The following is a 7,049-nucleotide window of genomic DNA, read 5'->3' on the forward strand; positions in this document are numbered from 1 at the left end:
CAATAGCAAGGCCGCTGATATATACATATCCATGAACGCAAGTCTGACTTTAGGCATAAACCTCAGTGAGTAGAATGAACATACTATAAAGTAGCACCTAGCTGGGGTTATATAGCTTACTGCAGTCATCAAATATGCATTGTTTTTAATTTCAAGAAAGACAGTTTTCGTGTTTTTTCTTTTTCTCCTGAAGCTTTTTTTAAAATTAATTAATTTATATTCATCACTTAAGCATCATCACAGCATATAAAATGTGGTTTCCCATGCAGAGTGGCTTAATCATGCATGTTATCATCAATAATTTTCCATTTCTAGTTTCATATATATATATATATATTTACCCCTATGTCTGACCCTCTGCCTCTTAAATAATCTAACTATTTTCAATAGCAAGTTCAGCTGGTAATTTCAAGAAAAGCAGTCTTGAATTGGTAATGAAATTTGCTTAAAACTTAAAGCCTGGAAACAGGTTAGTATTCTGTTCAAATAGTAGGTATGTGAACCTATTGACAACTTAAGACAGGACAAAAACTCTTAAAACTGGACAACAAAGCCTAGAAGAAAAGCAGCAAAGTTTTAGTCAAAAGTCACAGAATGCTATTTCACCAGTTCAGTCTCTCAACTCCAGACTTGTCCCTACCATTAAGTTGGCCATTTTCTTAGTTTTTGAACTCTTATTTCTGTGTGTCTGCATTTAATTTTCCTGACATAGCAGGAAGTTCTCCCTTGAGAACTTCTTGGAGATCTGGTCTGGTGCTGGCAAATTCTTCCAGGTTTTGTTTATCTGAGAATGTTCTTTTTTTTTCTTCCCATATGAAGGATAATCTTGCTGGGTACAGTATTCTCTGTTGAAATTGCTTTTCCCTTAACACTTTGAATATATTTTTCCATTCTTTCCTCACTCGCATTGTTTCCTATGAGAGGTCTGCTGTTAGTCTTTTTTTTAAAAAAAAAAACAAAAAGCAAAAATCAGAAAACCGCACAATGCACAAGCCCACCGCACAAAATCACTAGTTCTCAGGAGCCATTAAGGTGTCTTCTGAGGTCGTGCTCCCTTGCTTCTCCTGGGTTGGGAGGGGGAGAGGGGATTATTAACAAGATAAAGGGAAGGGAGGGGCTGAAAGCCAAGAAAATGCTTTACCTTAAATAATTTAGAAAGGAAAAATTACAAAAAAATGAGAAGACAAGTACAGAGGTAGAGAGAGACAGAGACACAGAGAGATAGGAGGCTTGAAAGTCTTCCTACCACTCGAGTTTGTGGGCTGGAGGGTGAATTATCAGTGGAAAATCTTCATTTCGTTTATTTCCCTGAAATCGTTAGTTCTTAGGAGCCATGAAGGTGTCTTCTGAAGTCCTGCTCCCTTGTTTCTCCACTCAAATTCGTGGGATGGATGCTGAATTATCAGTGGAAAATCTTAATTTTGCTTATTACCCTGAAATCACTAGTTCTCAGGAGCCATGGAGGTATCTTCTCCTGAAGGTATGAGTTTTTAAATAGTCAAATATTCTTTTTAAAATTATTGCCAACTAATTAGAATGTTTAAAATGCAATGATTGAGCCAGCAGGTGGCACAGACATTAAGGTGACTGGATCCCACATGGCCAACTGCTTTGTTCCGCTCCAGATCTGGATGCTTGAAAAACATGCCAGACATGTATGTGTGGGTATCAAAAATCCTGAGATGAGAATAGAGGAAAAGGTATGGCCATCCTCCCTGAAGGGGTAATTTCTCTTTTTTTCTCTTTCTCCAGCAAGCACACATGCTCTATAGTAAAATTCAAAACTTAAAAAAAAAAGAAAAAAAGAAAAGTAAAGCAATTATTTATAGAATAGAAGAAAATATTTGCCAATAATTTATCTGATAAGATATTTATATCTAGAATATACAAAAAATGCTTATAGTTCAATAATAAAAAAATTTTAAGATGGTAAAAGAATCTAAATAGATAATTCTTCAACAAAGATATACGAATAGCCAATAACTACATGAAAAGATGTTTGGCATAGAACCCCATGTCATACTTAACGAGGAAGGCTAAAATAAAAGCCTGACAAAGACAAGCGTTGATGTGAAAAATAAACAAACAAGCAAACAAAGAAAAAAAATCCCTTTCATACAGTCTGGTTGGAATGTAAAATGGTATAAGCATTTTGGAAAACAGTATAGCAGTTTTTTAAAATGTTAGTGTAGCATGAACCTATGACTCAGCATTTGTAGGCCTTGGTATATACTTAAGATAGATTTTTTAGGGGGGCTGGCAGGTGGCAGGGTGGCTAAGGGCACTGGATTCCTATATGGCTGGCTGCGGTTTGAGTCCTGGACCTGGTGACTTGCTTTCTCTCTCTGTCTCTGTCTCTCTGTCTCTCTCTGTCCCTCTCTGATCAAATTAAAAAATAAATAAAGTTAAATAAAATCATTCTGGGGCCGGCAGGTGGTGTGGTGGTTAAGAGCACTGGAATCCCACATGACTGACCATCGTTTGAGTCCTGGACCTGGCGACTTGCTTTCTCACTCCCCCTCCCCCCAGTCAAATTGAAGAAGAAGAATAATTAATAAAAATTAAAAAAAATTAAGAATTAAAATAAATAAAATAATTCTAAAAAAAGAGATTTTGGGGTTTTCTAAGATTTTTTTTTTTTTTTTTGCAATAGGGCACATGTGTTTGCTAGAGAGACAGAGAGACAGAAAGTGAGAAGTCACCCCCAGGGGGAATGGCCATGCCTCAATCCCCTCTCCCTTGTTCTCCTCCTGGGATCTTGGCCCATACATACATACGCCTGGCGTGAGTTTGAATCCACCAGATCTGGGACTTGAACCACATTTGGCCATGCGGGAGTACAGCGTAACTTTACACCATCTGCTCGCCTCCAAGACAGACTTTTTTTTCTATAGAGATTTTTGTTACAGGGCGCATGTGCTTGCCAGAGACAAGAGACAAAGACAGAAAGTGTGGCCATGCCACAGTCCCTTCTCCTCCATTCTCCTCTTGGGATCTTGAGCACTCATGCACACATGCCCAGCGTGAGTTTCAAGCGGCTGGGTTCAGGATTCAAACTGTGGTTGACTATGTGGGAGTTCAGCAACATAACCATTACTCCATCTGCTGGTCCCTCAAGACATATTTTTAAGAGTCCATGTGAGGACTGGCAAGTGGCATGGTGGTTAAATATGCTGGACTGCCACATGACTGACTGCAGTTCGAGTCTCAGACCTGGGAACCTGGCAGCTTACTTTCTCTCTCTCTCTCTCTCTGGCAAGCACACATACCCTATAGTAAAAAAACTAAAAACAAACAAAAGTCCACATGAAAACTTGCTCATGGCCCAACCACAGTGGTGCAGTGGTAATAAATCATTCCATGACGATGAGGCCACTCGTCCCAAGTTTGGGTCCCGAGGTCTCCCTGCACCTACCAGGCACCATGGGATCTTGGGCATGCACACATGTAGATGCCTGTTCTCCTGACTGCCTGAGGCTAGGAGTGGACTGTGGCCTGAGAACCCTGTTGGGAATGCCTTCTTCTCTCTTCTTCCTTCTCTTTGCCCTCGGTCTCTCTTTATCATGGAATAAATACATAAAAAAACTTTAAAGAAATAAAAATTTTAAAATTTTCTCATGAATGGCCATTACAACATTAGTCACAATATTCAAGAAGTGGAGACAACTTACATGTCCACCAAGTTGATGAATGGATAAACAAAATATTATTTGGCAAATCTTACAATAAAAAGAAATCAAGTACTGGTACATGGGTGAAGCTTGAAAACATTACGCTAAGTCAAAGAGGCCAGTCACAAAAGACTATGTCTACCCAGCCACCTACAGTGTATATGTGTATAGTCTGCTATAAGGTGCTCACTGAAGGGAGGGACCGAGAGAGGGAGAAAAGTGAGAAATCACTCCCCAGGGGATGGCCACGCCACAATCCCTCCTCCAGTTGGGATTTTGGGCATGCACACATGCACCTCTGAAGCTACTGGGTCTGGGACTCGAACCATGCGGTTGGCCATGTGAGACCCAGCTACCTTAACAACCAAACCACTGGTTGGCCCAAGACCATACATTATATGATACCATTTATATGAAATGTCCAGAAGAGACAAAGTTAAGAGACAGAAAAGTAGATTGGTATTTGCCTAAGTTGGGGAGGATGTGGGGAAATGCGAATGATTACTAAAGAGTGCAGACTGACTTTTTGGGTGATGAAAAAATTCTAAAACCATGTTGGTGATCGTACAGTTCTGTTATCAAATAAAAACCATTGTACTGGACACTTTAAATAGGCTAATCTATTTTTGGCATGGGATGTGAACTCTATCCCAATAAAGCTGTTACAAAACAGAATGCAGAGAGAACCACACAAAACTTTCAGTCAGGCTGCAGCTTCAGGTCCTTGTCCTAGGACTTGATTACAATCTAGTAGGTCTGCAAGGTGTTTGTCAAGCCCAAGCCTTAAGGGCGCTAGAGAAGAGGTTGCTCAACTCCTTCTAAAGCCACACAGCTGTTTAGGGGCAGAACAAAGGCCAGACCTTGTCTCTTGACCTTGACTTCTAGGTCATACTCCCTCAATCCGAAGCCCTGTTTTCAAAGCAGAGCTAGGAAAGAATCAGGAGAAGTCAGCATCAAGAACATCTGGGTGGGACCAGCAGTTAGCGTAATGGCTATGTCACTGGACTCCCACATAGTCGACTGCAGTTCGCGTCCCGGATCCGGTGACTTAAAACTCACCCCGGGTGCGTGCACAAGATCCCGAGAGGAGAATGGAGGAGAAGGGATTGCGGCGTGACCATCCCCCCTGGGGGGTGACTTCTCGCTTTCTGTCTCTATGTCTCTCTCTGTCTGTCTGGCGAGTGCACGCGCCCTATAGCAAAAACCTCTCAAAAAAACAAACAAACAAAAAAAACAAAAAAAAACCCACCAAAACCAAAAAACAGAACAGCTGGGTGTACTCTCTTTCCTTTCCACATTTCCTTAAGGTCTCCCAAAGGACTTCTTGGAGAGGGGATGAAAAAAAAAAAAGGATACTCCTTAAAGGAAGAAACAGTCTTGGTTCTGCCATGGGGCTTTCTTCCTGTAGTATGGGCAGTTCTGAGTTTCCCTGGTGTTCAGAGAACACTTTCTGTGTATGTTTCTGATTCATTTATACTCAGCTCATCAATATGTTGTTTGTGCAAGATCCATTTGATGTCCAAGAAACCCTCTGGGCCTCTTAAAAGTTTTCCTTTTTTTTTTTTTTAATTTTTTTTTATTCCAACTAGAGAACTGAACTTTGCCAAGAGTAAATGGAACTCAGATATCAAAAGGTCTGAGTTCAGTTTTCAGTGAATACAAAGGGTGAGTAGATTCTGAACGGAGCCAAATGCATTCTCCCACCCTTAATTTACAGTACATTGTTTTGGCAGACTCTACAATTTTGAAAGTTGGCTTTTCTTCTCCCATTCCTTTCTAGGGTGTAACTGCAAACCTATCTTTTAGTTAACTTTACAAAAAAAATAAGGCCATATTATAAAAATTTATGAGAGCCTCACTTATCACTATTCCTATAACTATCAATTTTATTAGAACAAATTGAAATGTTTAGAAAGGCTAACGTCTTCCTCTGAAGCTGTAATTTTATCTGATCTCCTACAAGAATTTCTATTTTTCCAGTCCTTTCCTCTAGGAATACACCAAAAATGATATTGCCCTCTCTCCCAGTAAATGGTCAGGCCATCAGCCAGTTATCTGAATACTGAGGATGATTATTGCTTGTAGCATGGAGATGTGGAGGGTGGAACAGGTCTTTTGCTCTGTGTTCCAAGGAGAAAGGGTCAGAAAAATGAGGACTTTACATTTCTTTTTCATAAAAAACAAACTTAGGAAAAAACAAAAACAAACAAACAAAAAAGCTTAGAAAACAAAAATAAAGCAGGGGAAACTTAAAAGCACTCCAGATTCAATCACCTCAAGATAAGCAATGTGAATCTTTAATGGATTTTTCTTTTTATTATTAGAAAAGTATCTTTGTATATCTATATCAGTATATATGAATACACATATTATTATACAAATTAAATATTCTATTATCTTGTAATCTACTTTTCCGTTACTTCATGATTGTCAATATTAATGAAATTGTATCTACTCATGCCTAAAATTCAATTGTCCAGTTGATTATGTAAATGATTCAGTGAGAAGTCTATTGATTCCAAGTGATAGAAAAAGCCTGCTGAGCTGATTAAACACGAAAGGAAATTTTTTGGCGAACATCTGAAATGTCCAGTGGGAGATCTGATTTAAGGTGTGGCAGGATTCCGGTCACAAATCATATGAGATCTGCTTTTTGTCCCTCTTTGCTCAGCTTTTGGCAGGCTTGGTGCTAGTCACATGTTGCACGTAGAAGCAGCAGTTTCAGAGTATATGCATCTCGACTTTTTTTTTTGGGGGGGGAGAGGTTTTTGCCATAGGGCGCGTGTGCTCGCCAGAGAGACAGAGAGAGACAGAGAGAGAGAAAGCGAGAAATCACCCCCCAGGGGGGATGGCCACGCCGCAATCCCTTCTCCTCCATTCTCCTCTCGGGATCTTGGGCACACACGCACACGCGCCCAGCGTGAGTTTTAAGCCACCTGGTCCAGGACGCGAACCATGGTTGACTACATGGGAGTCCAGCGACATAGCCATTATGCTAACTGCTGGTCCCTGCATCTCGGCTCTTGTCAGGCCAAGAGGAGCCAGGCTGTTTCAGCAAGTGCCATGAAAATTTCATTGTCTTGCTCTGGTCCCCTAGAAGTCTCTGATCCCAGCACTATGACTTATGCCTGGGTTACATGATACACTCCTGGAATCCAAGTGTTTCACTAGGATAACAGACTGACAGTGAAGGAGAGGGTGAGGGAAGGGGAATGAATGAATAAAATTAAATAAAAAATAATTCTTAAAAAATAATTACTTATTTAACATGATTTATTTATTCATTCATTTATCTTTTAATTCGACCAGACACACACACAGCGTGAGAGAGAGAGAGAGAGAGAGAGAGAAGAAGAGAGAGAGAAAGTGAGAAAGCAA

This window comes from Tupaia chinensis, unplaced genomic scaffold, assembly GCF_000334495.1.
Source record: "Tupaia chinensis unplaced genomic scaffold, TupChi_1.0 Scaffold138666_1, whole genome shotgun sequence".
Lineage (NCBI taxonomy): Eukaryota > Metazoa > Chordata > Mammalia > Scandentia > Tupaiidae > Tupaia > Tupaia belangeri.